We start from the raw sequence: 19,673 nt of genomic DNA on the forward strand, positions 1-19,673 counted from the left end.
TTCTTTCTTTCTTTTTTTTTTTTTTTAATGAAAAGCATTTCTGAACCCTCACAAATACTTCAGGAGAAGAGAGCTTGCCACGGTAAACACATTAGCACAAATAATCTGTGATAATTGATTCAAACTTGATGACCTTGGATATACCGAATGCCTTTTATTTTTTCACAGTAAGCTGCTAGGTGAATTCGGGGTGAAATTATAATATAAAAAGAGTCTCTCAAGATGATTATCCTAACAAGGCAAAGCTTTCTGTTGCTTGTGTGAATTATTCAACTTAAGCAAGGCATATTACAGCGGGAAGGATCATCATTTTACCCAAGGCCACAGTTTGTCATGAACTCTCTGCACTGGAAGCTGGAATGTACCATTAACTCCTGAATTTCAAAGTGAATGGCAAGTTTAAAAAATTCTCATTTTGATTACTTTTCAGTGACTTTTGTCCTTTAAAAGTATATACACTAAAGAGCATAAATCCAGCAAGACTTAGAGCAATTTGGAGAAGATGGAATAGACACACTATCTAGGCAATAAAAACCAAAGGGGGGGGGAAGAAACTAGTGAGAAAACTAAAAATTAAAAAGAAAATTGCTTTTGGGCAATTCAGTCATTACAAAGGCTACATAGTTTCACATATTCAGCTCATCGGGTCATTTGTCCCACCATGTCCTCTTTGTATGATTAGTGAACCAAAGTATAACGACACACAAGAACTGATCAAGACAAGAAAAATCTGGGAAAGGAAATAAAGACCTTTAATAAAAGACTTTCACATGAAAAGATGTGTGGCAAAGTTTTCTCTCCGACTCCCAGCCTGTGCCTCATATCTTTTCTTTTTCTTTTAACTTGGATGTGTGTGTGTGTGTGTGGCAAAGGCAGCTTATGTGTGCACAGGTGGAGGCCAGCAGTAGATCTTTCTCAACCACTTTTCCTTCATTTTTTTTGGACAGGATTGAAGCCTCACTATTTTGACTACATTGGCTGGCCACAGCAATCCTACTCCTACTCCGGGAGCACTAGGGATTACAAATGTCTTTGAGTACAGCTTTTTACGTGGGTTCTGGCTCTCCATACTCAGGTTTCAGGCTTGCACAGCAAGTATTTTAATCACTGATCCATCTCCTCATCCCAGGACTTCTTACTGGTGAAAATCTAACCATGAAGACTGATACTCATTATGACAAATACTGATCCTGCTCAGCATGAACCACACTTCCTGGTGGGTATTTTCATTTCCACACTTAATATTCATGTTAACTTGATAAAATGAAGGCCCTAATTATCAAAAACTTACAGATGATATAATTGAGTTGTGGGAGGTAGCACAAGTAAGTGTAAATCACAAATCAAGTGCAACATCACCCATCTCATGCCCTTTGTTCTTAGTGTTCTTCTACTCCAAGGCAGAGTGGAACATGTTACTCTGTTTACATGTCACTCTGCCCATTTTCTTGCAACCCTGAAGTAAACAAGGCTAACATTTCACTCTCCTAATTTGGGCATAATCTACATATTCGAGGGAGAAGGATTTCTTCACATTAGCAACTAAAAGAGTATTTAGAGAAGCAACTGTAACACAAAGGCTTTTAAATGGACCCTGCATGGATTATTTTAATAGGAATAAAAAATGGGGACAGTGTGTTCCAGGAGTATAACAAACAGGTGGGTCCATGAATAGAGGAAACCAAGCTGACAGAGGTTACATTCAGGTCCAATAGCCCTCAACACCAAGATCACCTTTTTAGTTTTGTGCCTCATAGGCAAGAGGAAATGCTGACTTTTATTTCTATAACTCTGAAGGAGAAGAGAATGAAGATATGTAGAATATCCACTGTGTAGACACAGTACCGGGCTCTTTACACTTGAAATTTAGTTTAGGATAATCATGAAGATAGGGAAATTGTTAACATTTTACAGACAAATGTCAAGGTCTACAGAGCTATATCCATTTACTCAGGTTACATAGGAAGGTGGGGTTGCACTCCAAACTCAGCTCAGATTCCAGGTCCTTGTGCTGATGTATTATTTATGATTTAATAAAGCATCAGAAAGCCTTGAGTATCAGAAAGCAAAGGCAGCCACATTAGTTAGCTGTAGAAGCTGTGCAGTAGTGGCACGCACCTTTAATAATCCCCGGACTCAGGAGATAGGCAGATGGATCTCTCTGAGTTCAAGGCCACTATGGCCTACACAAGAGTGAAGAGTAACAGCACCTGGATCACATGCCTTTAATCCCAGCACTAGGGAGGTAGAGACAGGAGTGATATGGCTTGTTGGAGAAAGAAATCAAAGGAGGAGGAGATAGGAACTAAGAGCTTTTATCTCTAAGAATTTGTGGAGACAGGATTTTCATTTAGCTTGGCAGAGGTAAGAGCTACTGGCTTGGCTGCTTTGCTTCACTGGTCTTCAGCTTGAAGCTTGAACCCTAATATCTGTCTCTGGGATTTTATTTTGTGTTACAGATTCTCTCAACTTTGCTACTCAAATGTTGGACAGATGGATTGAAAGAAAGTGAGTGAGGTGCCAGGGAAAGCAAATAAGAGCTGGTTTAAAATCGTATGTGCAGAAGAAAGAAGACTTGAACTTGAGTGCTCATGCAGGAAGCGGCAGACAAGGAACTGAGGGATACATAGACAATTCTATGGCAAAACTTTAAGTTCTTATCAGGACTTGGGAAATAGAGCTCAGGAAGATGTAGAAAGTTCAATGATTTGTCTACATTTTATCTCCATATGAGACTATTCCTTCAAAGTACTCTGTGTGGAAGAACTAAAACAGCCCTCAAGAGAGCCAGAGAGTGACAAGTGGATTAAAAGTAACTACATTATGCAATGTCTTTAAAAGACTTCAGCTATAATGGGATGAATACATTAAAACAGATAGATTAAAACATATATGCCAAAAAAAATAAATAAAGGAAAAAGTAGCTATATTAGTAGTGAAAAATACAGGTTTTGTGAGCTAGAGGGTGGCCCCATGGTTAAGAGTGCTTACTGCTTTTGTTGAGGACCTATATTCAGTTCCCAGCACCTGTGTGGTAGCTCACAACTATCTGTAACTCTAGTTCTGGGGTATTTAGTGTCCTCTTCTGACCTCAAAAAGTTCTTGTACTCGTGTGATACACATACAATCACGTAGGAACACACATATACATATAAAAAATGAATCTTTACTGTATTTAGACTTTCCAGTGTCAGGAAAGATTATTACATGGTCACAAAAGGATCAATCCACCAAGAAGAAACAGCAGTCTTAAAATGTACACAGCAAACCACAGAGCTGGACAATACATGAAGCAAGACTGATAATACTGAAAGGAAAAATTATCCATACAGGTGGCAATGTCCACACTGTATCAACAGCTGAGAACTAAGCAAGAAATCAAGAATAAGAAAACCTACCATCGATCAACGGAATCTATTCAATCTGTCAACAATTTTAAGAAAATTTCACCCAAACACAGCAGAATAATATTTTCTTCAAATGTTAGTGAAATGTGCACAAAAATAACCAATATCTGGGCCATTGAACAATGCAGTGTTACATTTTTTTTATTAAAATATTTTTTGAAACCCCATCCCCAAGACAACTCTAGGCCGACCTCTGAGCAAAATTAATAATGTCCATTAAGATCTTTTAAGACTATCTACTTAACCATCTCTACCATTGTGCACTCAGCCTATTTAAATTTAAACTGCCTTTAAGAGAACAATGTAACCAACATGACTTCCCTTGGATTTTCCATACAACCAAGCTTGTAAACCTAAGATAAATGCCAAGATTTATCTTAAATTCTGTACTCTTCCTTGATCCTGATTCGGATTAATGTATGTGTGTGCTGTGATAATCATTAGCTGTAACATCCAACAAGGTAAAGCATCAACTTTAAAGCATGTATCCATCATAAGTATTGAAAACAAACATAGATATAGCTTATCATCTACTTATAGGGTTGTCTGCTGTTCTGAGTCAGATGGGATCAGTCAAGTTTCTTCCATTGAGAACTCTGCTACGGGTTTCTATATAGAATCTCCATCACTTTCTGTGCTATGTTTTCCATGATGTTCAATAAATACAGGGCAAAGTCCTTTTTTGTGGACAGACACAGGGATGGGCAGATTCAGACACGAACATTCAGAGACAGGTGGGACAAGGACAGAGCAGACTCACAAAACAAAGAGCTCACACATAGGTCAGTAACCATGGACTACAGACTAACAGAAGGCCTAGGTAGATTAGAGAATTCGAACATGAGCTCAGTCTTGGTCCCATCAATCCAAGAGGAAGTGGCTTTGTTTTCATTTCTTAATGTGATAAGGATGCATTTTAGTATTCTCTGAGGTTATCTTTAATTTATTAAGTGACTCATAAGAAACTGAAATACATTAAAAAGGAATAAAATTATACAGAGTATTTTTCTCTCTGTGATATCAGGGTAATTAGAATACAATCAGAACATTTCCAAACCCTTACTTCCAAACTAAGCAAACACCATGAAGCAGTCCTCGACTCAAAGAAGAAATGTTGGGGGAAATAAAAGCACATTGAGCTGAATTAAAATAAATGCAGCATATCAAAATCTGTGCTAAAGCAGCACTGAGAGGAATTGAAAGCACTAAATCCATGTATTAGAAGACAGAAGCAGTCTCAACTCTAAGCTTTCAACAAGATTTATTTTAGAAAAGCAAAAACAAAATAATCCAAAGCAGTAATGAAGGAGAAAAATAAGAGAATAGAAATCATGTAAATGAAAGCAACAGAGAAAGTCAGTGCAAAAAAGTTTTATTTTTAACAGACCATAACATTGACAAGTCTCTTGAAGCACTGACAAAGGAAAGGGAGAAGATACAGATGACCTTCATCAGGAAGGAACAGGAGATAACCACGGGTACCAGGAGAATGCTGAGGCATGATACACAAATCACACACTTGAAGTCAACATCTTACATGAAACACACTAATTCCCTGAAAGCACAAAAACTACCACAGTGCATCTAAAATTAAACAAGGATTGAAGTCCACTGAAACTACCAAGGCATTTGAAACCATAATTTCGAATGTCAAAGGAGAAATGCCTTAAGGCCTGGATAATTTCACTGGAGAAATCTACCAACTTAGAGTTGAACTAATAAAAACCCATTTTCTTGCAGGAAGTAAAAGAGTGAAGACCATTTTATTTCAAATATTTGCTTTTGATCTACTACCAAAACTAGACTGATAGTATCAGGAAGCCTTACAGATTGGTATCACTCATAAATACAGGCGCAAAGATCTTGAACAAATATTGATAAGTAGAATTCAGTCATCAATAAAAAATTATACACTATGACCTAGTAAAGTTTCTTACAGAAATGATAGGCTGGTTTAGGATTCGAAAACTGATTAATATAATTCACCACAGTTAAGGCAGACAAATTTCATGATTGTGCTGGCAAATTTTATGTCAACGTGACACAAGCTAAATTAATCTGAGAAGAGTCAACCTCAGTAAGAAAATGCCTCCATAAGAACAGGCCGCTATCAAGCCTGTAAGCCATTTTCTTAGTTATTGGTGGGTGAGTATTCAGCCCATTGTGAGTGGTGCCATCTCTGGGCATGGTCATGGGTTCTATAAAATAATGTAGGCTAAGAAAGCCATAGGGAGCAAGTCAGTAAGCAGCACCCTTCCATGGCCTCTGCATCAGCTCCTGTCTCCAAGCTCAAGGCTTACTTGAGTTCCTATCCTGACTTCCTTCAATGATGCACTACAAATGTGGAAGTGTCAGTGAAATCAGTGCTTTCCTCCCCAACTTCATTTTTGGTCATGGTGTTTTATCACAGCCACAGAAACCATAACTAAAAAAATGATCATATTAACTGCTGCAGAAAAAAATTAGTTTTCAAAATCAAATATCCATTTATGATTAAACAATATGAAAGGAGAGATGAAAGAAATTCTCCTCACTTTGGTAGAATCTGAGCTGTATAGCTCCCTGCATTTGATGGACAAGGAAACTTTTCTCCCAAAAGCTGTTCTGGTATGTTCAGCACTGTTTTAGCATGGCTTAAAGTGAAGAAAGGGAACAAAAATTATATAACCAGAAAGGGAGACATAAAACTGTGGTTTGTAGGTGACATGATTAATTCCTACAAAAATCATAAAAAAAACCCCTCAAGATTGATCAGAGATCTAAATAAGATTGTAAGATAAAAGATAAATGTGCAAGATCATTGGTGGTTTTTTAAAAAATACTAACAATGGATATGTGCCCAGAAAAAAACTGAAAATATACTAGCATGTACAATTGCTCATTAAGTTAAATATTAAGATATAAATCTCATATATACAAACTTCTAAATGAGCAACTGATAAGATATTCAAAGAAACCAAATATCATGGGATCTCAGTGGTCATCAGGCACACATATGGTACACATACATACATGCATGCATATAAAACATTTAAGTGTGTAAATAAAATTAAAAATAATTTTTTAAAAGAAGAGACACTTATTGAGTACCAAGTAGCAGTAAAAGAACATATGGAATCCTGCATATAGGTGGGTGGTTACATAAGTATATGTATATGTTTATTACATATTTCTGCTTATAATGATAGTGTTTATAAATTTGTAATTTCTTTTTTCTGATGGTAAAATACTACATTACTCATCATTTTTAACTGAAATAATTTTAGTTTATAAAGCAAAATATCTTTATTCATCAATGATGATGCAATTTAGAATTATAACATACAGTAAAAACCAAGTTTTCAAATTTCTGAAATTCTGCTTTATGAGATTCATGGACAATGCGTCAGATTGTTAGAACTATGCTTAAAATACCATAATTTTGAAGACCCTGAGAATACATGAGAATCCTAATCTATCATTCTTGAATCATAAAGAGTAACATTAAATAATAATTTGAGGAGTTGGAATATGCAGCAAGCATTCCTTTGGTTAAAGCACATTAAGGATGACTTCTACTTCCATGTGACTATAGCATTAAATGTCTTTATCTCTATGGTTAAAAAAAGATTCATCTCTAAAATCTATAAGAATCTATATGGTTCATCTGTAGAGTCTATATGTGTTATCTAAATAAATGAAATCTTTTCTCTTTTCCTTTTGCAAAATTAACCTTGCAAAACAGAGAGAACTTCTTGGCATCTTGTAATCTATGAGACCTATTTCATAAAGCTAACACTGGCGGCATCTAAAAGGCATTATGCTCAGATGGTTTGCACTTTGCTTAAATGAAATGGAAATCATCCTTCCATAATCCCCTTCCTTGTTTGCTTCTAGAATAGAATTGGGCAAGAGAAGAATTTGTGTGACATGTGGAAATTGGACACAATATAGAGTCCAGAATTCCATGGAGATCTTTTTTATGGATAGTCAGGGACAGACAGAAGAATATGCATGGTAGAGGCTGTAATGTTATTCTTCTCCACAGTTCTTTTGGAGTACTGGTCTTTGTGGTCAACTGTGGCCTTAGCTCTATGTGTAAAGTTTAGCTATGAATTCAAAGAGGCTGTTATTATTCGGAGATATTGTTTTCTCTTCTTTATATTTTTAGATTTATTTTGTGTGTATGAATGTTTTTCCTACATGTATGTATATGCATCTGGTACCCTCAAAGGTCAGAAAAGGGCTTTGGATCTCCTGGGACTAACATTACAGATGGTTGTAAGATGCCCTGTTGGTGCTGGGAATAAAATCTGGGTCCTTTGCAAGAGTAACCATTGATTTTAACCTCAGATCCATCTCTCCAACCCCTCAAATAAACTTTTCATAGACAACTCCACAATTCCTCTTCATTGTATGACTTTTGTGTCTAGGAACACTTGGATTCTCAGAATGAGAAAACAGAACTCAATCTCTAACCCTCCAAATTATCTTGAAGACTCACTTTCCAGATGTCCAAAGAATTCTAAAATAAATCTCTTACCCCATAACACTAATTGTGGGTTTTTTTTTTTTGTTTTGTTTTGCTTTGTTTTTGGTGTTCTAATTGATACAGGCTGCTACTCTGCTACTCAAAAAGAAGAGAAAACCCAAACATAGTAAAGAAAAATTGATTCTTTTCCTCTTCTCTGGGATTGTAAGGCCTTTGTGGTATGTGCTTTTACCTGCTGATCCTTCTGTCCAGCCCGAGTGACCCAAGTGTGCTCATGGATGAAGTGGGCAGAACATAGTCCAATCACAGAGAACCTCTATCATACAGTTTAGAAAGAACAGCTATGGAACTAGAAAAGACTTCAGTCTCATGTGTAAACTTCTAAGAGTGGTGTTTACAAAAAGAAAAACAAACAAATGAACAAACAAAAATTCCATCCCTGCCAGAAGATGGCTAAACAAGTCAGATGGTTTCAGCTACAGACTCCATTTTTAAGAGGTGGTTTGGGGGCATTGGTACTCAAAATAAGGACTGCAGATATCAAACAAGTCTTGGGGGCTGTGCCAGCTGTTGAGGCTTTCTCTGTTGTGTTCACCACATAGCTGATCACTGATAGTGCAAAAGCAACAACCAGTGAAGTGCATATATGAGCATGAAGGAAGTGGCACAACATTCAATGAGAAATCACTGTATGTTTCATCACTACACATGATGAGTAAAAATAAACCAGGAATCACACTTTTAAAACTGCTATGGGGCTGTGGTTAGGAGAATGCATGGCTATTCCAGAAGACTCAGTTATAATTCTTAGCACCATGTTGGCACCTGTAACTCCAGCTGTAGGGGGTCTGACACCCTTTTCTGGCTTCTGAGGACACACACACACACACACACACACACACACACACACACACGAAAAAAGCCTTTGATAATGGAGAACACTATTTTCTGCATTTTTTTTTCTTTTTAGATGAGAAATCTAGGACACCTTTTTAGACAACAAGTGGGAGAATCAGGATTCAAATCTGACAGAGACAGATGGGGGAAAAGCATCATACACTGTGGTTCATTATCTTATATTTTAATTGAGTACCCATTTCCATGAGTGAAGCTACAAAATAACTACATTTGTCCCCATGCCATTGCTACATGCAGAACAATCTGTAGTTCTTTCTGGGTGTGTCAGTTAGTTTGTTCATTTTTCTCTTCTTAGTACTTTCCTATATTGCTTGAGTTTTAAAAAGTAATGAAGATGCACCATTGTTATGTAAAATAAAGTCATTATTCTCAAGACAAAACTAAATGCAGATCATTTTGCTTTTGAACAAAACTGAAAAGTAAAATTCAGCTCTTGAGTCAAAGAGCATGAAAAGCTCTTTTCTCTCACTCCTGAACCATCTTTTTTCTCCCACTACTTGCACAGCTACAGAATGTGAAGCACAGAAATTGTTTTCTAAAACTAAAATTGATTTAGGAGATAAAGTTTGCCTAATCCTACCAACTGGGCAAATATTGGAGCAACCAATATTTGGGATAGGGACAGAGGAGGAGGGGAGGGTGAGGGAACTAGGATTGACATGTGAAACAAGCTTGTTGCAAATTTAACGAAAAAACAAAAGCACTGACATTATTGGATATCATACAAAGGTGTACATAAATGATCAAGTTATCTGTGACACCTCATCCACAGGCTACATAATAGTGAAATAGTCAACTGCAGTAGTTGCTATGTATCCTTGGAGGAAACGTGTAAGATCTTCACAGAATGCTTGGCCCACATATAGGGCTGAATGTGAAATGCCATACTTTCCCCATATGCATAGCTATGCAAACTGAATGCTTTCTATCTTAGTCAAGCACTTACAGATCACCAAGGCAATAATATTTATAGCCGGGGATGTGAGTGTTAAGACTATCATGGATGTCTTCTTTCTTTCCTAATTTCACAGACAGAAAAATGTATGCTTCCAATAGATCATCAGTCTCAACATCCACCCTCAGCACACACTCTTCTTTATTCAAATAAGAACATTCTCCTTTTCATTAATATCACTACTTTTGTATTTGTGTTATCATCAAGTAAGGAAAGGACTATTTGAACACAAGGATTGGTAAATCACAGCAAAAGACATGATCACTGAGAAAGCTACAAAGTGAGTAACTATACATAAAAGGACAGCCTGGGAGGGACAGACTAAATTGCATCACTACTCAAAAATGAGTTTTTTTTTTTTTTAAATGAGTTTTTTTTTTCTTCACAAATTTCCATTATGTTTTCATTTAATGTTTTAGACTGTGCTTGAGTACTAGTAACTGCAACTCAGGAAAGCAAAGTGTTGTTTGCTTCTTGGTTATGACAAAATATCTAACAAAGCAACTTAAGGAAAGAATGGCTGATCTTGGATCACAATTCAAAGGCCACAGTCAATCATAGCGGGGAGCTGATGACTGAAGATTGAGGTAACTCACACATCCTCAGGTAGAAAGCTAGGAGTAATGGATGACAGTGTTCATCTTCCTTTCTCACTTTTATTCAGCCCAGGACTAGATCCCAGGACCACTCATAGTTAAAGTGTTTTTTTTTCCCCACTTCATTTAATGTTCTATAAATAATCCCTCAATGGGTGTAATGGTTTGAATGAAATATGACCATATAGTCTCAGGCATTTGAGTTTTCAGTCCCTAATAAACAATATTTGGGAAGCTTAGGAGGTATGACCTTGGAGGAGGTGGTTTTGAGAATTAAAAGATTCATGCCATTTAAAGTTTGCTTGTGCTTCCTGTGATGTGCTTTGCCTTGTGATTTGAAGATGTGAGCCCTCAGTTCCCTTCTCCTATTGCCTGGACTTCACTTCTCATTATGGAACATTATCTCTCTGGAGCCAAGAGCCCAGTTAAACTCACTCTTTCTTCTATAAATTGCTTTGATTATGGAGTTTTATCAGAGCACATGAAAGGTAACCAATACACAGGCATACTCAAAGGCTAATCTAATCTAGATAGGATTTCACAGGGATGGCTAACAGCTTGTCTCCCAAGGGGTTCCAAGCCCTATTAACAATCAATATTAACCTGTACTGAGGATCACTATACTGGTTTATTTCAGAGAAGAGAATAGTAAACACACTTGTCACAATGTCTGGAATAGAAAATTGACTGTATGTTCAAAGTAATCAAAGGTAATAATATCCCTTACCAAGAACATAATCAACCAAAAGAGAAAAGGCAATGATGGACATGAAAGAGTAAGGCAACAAAGAGACAGAAATAATGAAGAAAGAACAATTTCAAATGATGGAAGTGAGAAAGATAATAAGACAAATAAAAAACATTCACTAATAGAAAAATCATCAATAGAATGAATCAAGGAGAGACAGAATATCTGAGCTTGTGGATCAGGTAAAAGAACCCACACAACCACACAAAGAAAAAGATAAAATAAAGGTATGAATGAGAATTCCAAGATATATGTGGCACACTTCTGAAGAGGTCAAAATTCTTCACCACAATAAAGACAGAAGAACCTCATTCTAAAGGTGATGAAAAAAATATATATTTTTAAAGAATCGTAACAAAATTTCCCAGAATTAGGAAAATACACGACAATCTAGATCAGAAGGCATTTAATAGACAGGAACATAAATTGGGTCTTATCATTATACTATGATTAAAACACTAAATGTATTCAAAGTGGCAAGAGAGAAACAACCAAGTGCAGGCCATAAGAATACTAGCAGATCATTCAACTGAAACATTAAAAACCAGAAGAGTTTGGAATGATGTATTTCAAGTTTTGAAAGACTTGAACCATGACTTCTATATTTAGTAATGCTATCTATGTACTTGGAGGAAAAAAAAAGTTTTCCAGAACATAAACAAAAAAATAAATCCAGGACCATTAAATTAGTTCCACAAAAGATAAACAAAGGCATCCATTGGACTGAAGAGAAAACCATCCATCCTTGAGGCCACAGAAAGAACAAATTATACCAGAATACTGGTATGAGAGAAGAAAAAAAATTATAAAATCAACAAAATATCAGGAATCAATAAATACTTTTCAGTTTCTCTGAATATTAATGGTCTCAATTCCCCAGTAAAATGATGTAGATGAATAGATTGGATTAAAAATCAGGAACCATTTATTTCTTGCCTCCGAGAAATGTATCTCATCAAGATGCAAAGATGTATGCAAAAGACAGAGATATTTTCTTACAGTGAAAGAATACAACTAGGTGTGTCATCAAGGAAATGGACAGAGGAAACAAGCAGGAGTCCCTGTTCTAATATCTGACAAAATAAACTTCAAGCCAAAATGAATGGCAAAAGACAAGGAGACTGTTGATACTGTGAGCAATTCCATAATTGGATACTGCATTTGAAACAGGAATGCTTAGCACAGGTGCAACCAGATTCATAAAATAAATACTGTTGTATATAAAATCATAGATTAACCTAATAGCAGTGGGTGACTTCAGTACTTCAATTTCTGAAATTGACAGTTGTTCCCAACCAAAAATAAATGGAAAAATATGAAAAAATAAGAGGTGTCATAGATCAAATGTGCTTAACAGGCATCTATGGAATATTCCATCCAAAACCACAAAAACACATTCTTTTGTTTTCTCAGCAGACGAGGAGCTTTTTCTAAATTAGGTCATATATTGGGCTATAAAGCAAGTCTTGACAATACAAGAAAATCAAAATAATTCCATTTACCATATCTGATCACAGTGAAAGAATACAAATCAACAGCAAAAGAAATGCTGGAGCATGCACAGATCATGGGAGAATAAAAACATTTACTTTTGAGTGGTAAATGAGTCCTTCAAGGGATTGATAGAAAAAAATTAAACCTGCGATTCAAATGAAAATGAACACAGGCATATTAGATGGTTTGGATTGGTATTGTAAACTCAAAGGTCAAGCTTTTGGTAAAATCATTCCTAGAAAAATGGAAGCAAGGGAAGACTGAAAAGTTGTGAGCACTGGTCCTCAGTGCAATGTAATCAAACCATCATTAGAGAGGTGACTTTTGTCCCAGAGGGTCCTTGACTTCTCTGACAACCACCTCATCTGTTCTAGCAGTCTGCTATGTGGTGACATTAGGAGCTGGTTTCTCTGTCTAGACTTTCAAGCTATATGCTGTCATCAAGCTTAAGCAGTGATAAATATTTGGTTTTATTAAACAACAACTTTTGGTAGCGGTTTGTTTCTTAGAATTCAGGTGACATGTTTCTTAGGAAATATCTAATATAAAAGGTTAGCTCAAATGTTCATCTAGGAACTATTTTTTAATACTGCTTTTTTCCTCTTTTATTTTCTTAGTAATGAGCACTGCTGTTCTGCTGTTTCAATATGCAATATTATCTGAAATAAATAGGAGACATGACTTTAAATATTTAGTAATATTTGAGAATATCTTCTCAATTTCATAAAATGCTAAATTTTGTAAATATTGTAGTTTTCAAATGTGTTCATATTTTTTTCTACAAGAGTTTGTCTCCTTCTATTAAGTTGATTCAAGGCAATAAACACAGTTTACCAAAGGGCTTGTCTGTCCATATTAAATCTGTGTAAATTCCAGCACAAGGTCTTTTAGGCTGTTTTGTCAACCATTAACTAGAACATTATTTTCACTGGAAGGCTAGCTGTACCTGAATATTAGCTTTTTAATATGCTGAATGGATCATAATTCTTTATGTTATCAAGAGTTAAATTAAACTATCATAATTCATATTCTTATAGTAACCAGGCTTAAACTTCATATTAGATGAATTTTTCTGATAATGAACAAATGTTTATATTATTGATTGTAAAAAGTGGATACCACACTTCCATTTCTCTGTTCTTTGAGCTTGAACAGGGACTGAGCCTGTTGGGCCAATGCTAAGGACCTGGAACTCAGGCTGCGGCTGATAGCAGCTGGCTTTTCTTCTTTTCGGGCTTTTCAGGTGACTACGGACATTGTAGGCTGACTAGGTTCTTCTTCACACAAGTGATATCTCCTGGGACTTTCTGGTTTGCTATATAGAGGGTGAAGTTAACACGGTTGTGGCCAGGGTTTTTTCTACCATAGATTGTTGTCACAGTCACTTAGCATACATAGGGAAGAAAACAAAATCAGTAGGAGAAAGACAAACCATTGTTTGCAACAGAAGTGTATCTACGTGGCTTATTCTTACATTTATGCCATTGCATTATTATACCTGTGTATTGTCAAAATAAATCAATATCATTTCACCTAAGGCAGTGCTTCTCAACCTGTGGGTCGACACCCCTGGGTTGTCAAATATCAGATTCATAACAGTAGCACATTAGGATTCATAACAGTAGCAAAGTTACAGTTATGAAGTAGCAAGGAAATAATTTTATGATTGGGGGTCACCATGGCATTATGAACTATATTAGAGGGTCACAGCATTAGGAAGGTTGAGAACCACTGATGATAAGGTATTTTTAGCTTTCAAATCACAGAAATAACAGTAACACCTTCATTGACTTCATGATTATATTCTTTCTCACTCCAAAGTGCCATCCCTGAATAGCATGCTTGGATGGTATCAGGGATCACATATGAATACAGTGACCTCACAGAATATACATGGAACATATACATGGAGCCCAGAATATCACGCACAAGCACAGAGATCCAGATATTGTCATTATTATTATTATTATTATTATTACTATTTTTTTTGAGACAAGGTCTCACTATCAAGTACCAGCTGGTCTGGAACTCACTATATAGATCAAGCTGACCTGTAATTTATAGATCTGCCTGCCTTTGCCCCCTGAGCACTGAGATTAAAGGTATGAAGTACCATACCTGTCCTATCTTTATTATTAGATCTAGGTGTCTGAGGAATTCAGTGTAACTATTGCTGAGTGTTATAGCACTTGGTGGTTATTCTTGTACCTTAACTAAAATGTAGAGACAGTCATTCACGAAAGATAAAACTAAAGAAAACATTTGTACAGGTAAGAATCCTGAAGCCTAATCTGGCTTGGGAAAATGTTCCCTCATCCTGTGTTTCTGAGTTTGAGATCTCTCTTTCAGCAGAGTCCTTTCCCCTCTCTTTCCCAGGCAGAGACTGGGGTGAGGAGGAAACATGGCAGGCAGGGCAGGGAAGGGGTAGAGTGCACATAGAGGTGGGTGGGGAATCAACTAAAGCAAATTCTGTTCTGCCTTGATAATACTTTAGACTTTGTACCAACACTTTCAAAATTAATAAAAGTCACCATCTAAATAAACCATGTTCAAATGGCCAATATCTGATTGTAAAAAGTAAAAGTATTTGATGGTTAGATTATTCATGTAGAAGATTGTTAAAGGGTATTTGATGGATGGGATTTTTTGTTATGTGTATCTTCTTTTTTAAAAGAAGGCTATTAGATTAAGCACTTGTTATTAGGCAGACATGAAAATCAACTTCCAGCAAACCCAATTTTGAATTAAGTCAATGTCAGTGATGAGATTTAAAAACAGGAATAGCCAGGCAGTAGTGGCACACACCTTTAATCCTAGCACTTAGGAGGCAGAGGCAGGTGCATCTCTTTGTAAACCAGGGTCTACAGAGCTACAGAGCAAGTTCCAGGGCAGCCAGGGCTACACACAGAGAAACCCTGTCTTGAAAAACCAAAACCAAAACCAAACCAAACTAAACCAAAACAAAACAGAATAAAAACTCCAGGAACAGCCAAGCCAATGAATAGGCTCTAGAGACAAAACAAAGAAAAATTCCTATAGCTCCTTCTCTCCCATCACCTTCCCTCCTCTTCTCTTTCCTTCCCTTCCCCTCCCCTTCCTCCCCCTACCTTTCTCCTCATCCCTCTTGCCCCCCCTCCTCCCCTTCCCTTTCCCTTTCTGCCCTGATCTCCTGGGGGCACAGGACACCCTGATGAGTGAGCACCTGGCTTTAGCTCAATTGCAGCTCCCAAGAGCTTGTTCCACTCCCACAATATGACTGAAAACAGGCAGAAAAGTGGACTTGTTCCTGTCACTCTTTGCATAGTAATTTTCAGATGACTGAACATAATAAAGGTTGCCAATCAACAATTGCTCTATCACTTCAATCTGAGAGATTTTGCCTTTTTAGACAGCACTTTCACAAAATTAGTTGGTACTGATTGTTCTGCTATATTTACAAATTAGTTCAGCTATGTTGGTCAAGTACATAGAGTTTACATTGTCGTATAATGAATGATTATTTTAAAGTGTTCTAGGCCACAATAATTGCTTTATTTCATATAAAAGTCATTGAAAGTCATTTCATATAAAGTCAATTATTTGCATGCCCCAAATAAAGAGCAGACGATAAGATATAAGGTAGAAAAGATGTCAGCTTCACCATGTTTAATTGGAGAAATGGTGATGTTGAATACCATCAGTGAAAGAAGTTTGAAAGTTTATTACTAAGACATATGAAGTCAGAGAGATGGGGCCTCCACAAGTTCAAGACGGAGTCCTGTCAATGAACAGTGGACATTGGGTCCTGTCCTTTACCAAGATGTTATTTGTACTTAGTACCCACTGGCAAACAGAAAATCCCAGCACTGGGAAGGCAGAGGAAGGGAGAGCTCTGTGATCCAAGGCCAACCTGGTATACAGAGTGAGTTCCAGGACAAGATCCAAAGCTACAGAGAGAAACCCTGTCTTGAAAAAAAGAAAAACAAAAAAATGCAAAAACAAAACAAACAACAAAAAATTTTTCTTTATAAGAGTTGCCATAGTCGTCTCATCATCACCTCCCCCCTCTCTGAAAGATAAAAAGAGGAAAAAGAACATTAAGTTGGTTGGGTAGAGAGTGGAGATGAGCTAGGAGGAATTGGGAGAGAAAAAAGTTAGTTTGACCAATGATCCAGGATCAAAATAATAAAACTCTGAGTCTGATGGATGGTCTCAAATGCACTCCATTAATGATCACATTTTGTGATCAGTGTTAGTAATAATTTCTATTTATCAAATACCAAACTAAGTTAGTTCATTTTCCTTTGAGCATGTTCTGAAGCTATAGGTTCATAAGAATATTTATGCTAATTCAATATATTCAGAAGGGTATATTCTTGATCACACTTAAGCAAAATATATCTTTGCATATAGTCTTAATTTCTAACATATCCAAGATAATTAAAAAAAATTTAAAAGTGATGTTCCTTAAAATAAATTGCTAGTGTATTTAATCAGCTCAGCAATTAATCTATTACAAATTTTCCTTTTATGGAATTCACTTTGGGTGAACTAGTCAGTCTCCTATGTGGACAGAATGGGGGACTGGAATGCCAAATTCTGTGCAGAATGGCTCTACTTTTGCTTAAATTAAGGCAACTGTGGTGGTTTGAATAAAAATGGCTCCCTTAAGCCAATAGGGAGTGGCACTATTTGGAGGTATGACCTTGTGGAAGTAGGTGTGACATTATTGGAGGAAGTATGTCACTGGAGATGGGCTTTGAGGTTTCAGAAGCCCAAGCCAGGCCCAGTGTCACATTCTCTTCTTGCTGCCTGTGGATCCAAAAGTAGAACTCTCAGCTAATTCTTCAGTGTCATTTCTGCCATCTTTCACACCTTGACAACCTCTGAACTGTAAGCCAGTCCCAGTTAAATGTTTTCCTTTATAAGAGTTGCATGGTCTTTATGTCTCTTCACAGCAATGAAACCCTAAGACATCAACTCAAAAAATAATGCCTATGCTCCATATTTGGGGTCAACCTGTGTAGAAAAAAAAGGATCCTACAATAATTCAGAGAGATAGAAGCCTGAGTCTGTGGCTAAAGCCCAAATGGCCAGACTAGATCTGCAGAAGATGAAATTAGACCCAGCTTGGGAGAACGGTGGAGGGCAGAGACTGAAAATGATGGGGCTGAGAAGTTGTATGCAGAAGGACACACCAACCCACCATAGACCACATGGTAAGTAGTCCGCTCACAGCCCCTGAGGTCAGGTGCCTACTTGCATATAGATTTCTTCTGAAGAGAAGAAGCAATGTTTTGTATTTCTGATTTTGGCTGAATCCCTCACAGTGAATATGGACCACAATACTTGTAAATGACTTTACATAGTTATGTGGGTTGTTAAAAACTTTTTTAAAGTCACGTGTTTACTCTCTCATGACAAAGTCCTGATTTTTGCTCTGTATGGGGTAAGTCACCAGTTTTCAGGGTCTTATATCACACTAGTAGTACTACAGCCATGACTTGATCTCTAAAGAAATGCTGTGTGTCATCTATTGCTTGCCTTTTCCTATTTATATGCTGAAATCCTAACCACTTGGATGATTGTGTTAGAAGATGGTAGCTTTTGAGGAGAGGCTTGCCTCATGAATGGGATTAATACCTTTGTTAGGAAGGCCCAAAGAAACTGAGTTGGCTCTTCTACCATATGTGGGCATGGCAAGAAACCAGATGCTGAATCTGAAGCAATCTAACTTGTGTATCTCAAATTCTACAACTGAGAAATACATTTACTTTATTTGTAGAATTTTGTTATATCCACCCAGGCAGGCTAAGATGGGAAGAAAGAAAACTATGGAGTGATGCTTGATGAAGTCAACAGTCTTTAAGCATACCCAAGTGTCCTCAGGAACACTCTGTTATAATTATGGATGGTGGAGAGTGATGGGAAATGTCATTCTGTAAATATGTTTCTTGTATTGGTTAATGAATAAAGCACTGTTGGCCAATAGGAAAGCAAGATAGGCAGAACTAGGAGACTAGAAGGGGAGAGGAAGTAGGAGGGAGAAGATCCAAGATGGAGGACAGAGAGAGAAGAATGCCAGGCCCTCTCTCCGGTAAAATAAGACCACGTGGAAGTACTTAGATTAATAGAAATGGGTTAATATTTAAGACAGAGCTAGCCAATAAGAAACATTAGAAAGAGGTCACCAGTCTCTGTGTATTATTTGAGGCTGGCACAGAAGTGGGACCTGACCAGCGGGGAGGAAAAAACCTTACTCATAACAGGAGAGTACTGAGCACTGTGGCTGAGAAAGGTTACAGGGATGCCTCAAAGGCCTCCAATGAGATTAAACTTCAAAGAGAAGGTTGTAAATAACTGTTACTAGTTAAGCAATGATACAATAACTTCTTAATTCCATCAGACTTTTTTACCTTATAAATCATTTAGTAATGCTTCAAATATAAGACTAATTATTTAAAACTAAGTCTATTTGCCTTATTAATAACTTCCTCAGGAGCACCGCTCTATAACAGAAAAAAGCAGTTTAAATAATACATACCAAATATATTGTTTATAATAGCTGTATTACAGATTAAAATGTAGGCTCATTTGACAACAGTGGGAAAATCTTTATTCATTAGAAAGAATCTTGAACTAGGTTCTGGAGAGTGTGTAATGCATGAAGCAAATATCAAACTATGTTAAGCTGGGAAAGACCTGGGATTGTCAATTGCAGTTTTCCTTCCTCTTCTCAAATGTCTCAATTTTTGAACGAGAAAACAAAGACAAAGAATCTATCATATTATCACATATTTAAACAGACCCAGAGCCAGAGTACAGCCCAATTCTACAAGGCAACAGAGAAGCCATCTGAGATTCCAAGGCTTCTGTGCCTCGATACACTCAACTGTGCTAGAAGACAGCTAATTTGGTGTCTGTTTTATTTATGTACTCAGGGCAGCCACTCATGCTGGGTGGTAGTGGCACATGCCTTTAATTGCAGCATTTAGGAGACAGAGGCAGGTGGATCTCTGGAGTTCGAGACCAGCCTAGTCTATACAGCTAGTTCCAGGATGGCCAGGGCTACACAGGGAAGCCCTGTATTGAACCCCAACTCCCC

The 19,673-nt window shown here is 37.0% G+C and overlaps 1 protein-coding gene across 1 annotated transcript in view; it reads right to left on the reverse strand.

Moving 5' to 3' along the window:
- Gpr149 (G protein-coupled receptor 149) overlaps positions 1-19,673 on the reverse strand; it is a 72,517-nt gene that overhangs the window by 7,097 nt on the left and 45,747 nt on the right. The window lies entirely within an intron of this gene.

Source organism: Phodopus roborovskii, unplaced genomic scaffold, assembly GCF_943737965.1.
Source record: "Phodopus roborovskii unplaced genomic scaffold, PHOROB, whole genome shotgun sequence".
NCBI lineage: Eukaryota > Metazoa > Chordata > Mammalia > Rodentia > Cricetidae > Phodopus > Phodopus roborovskii.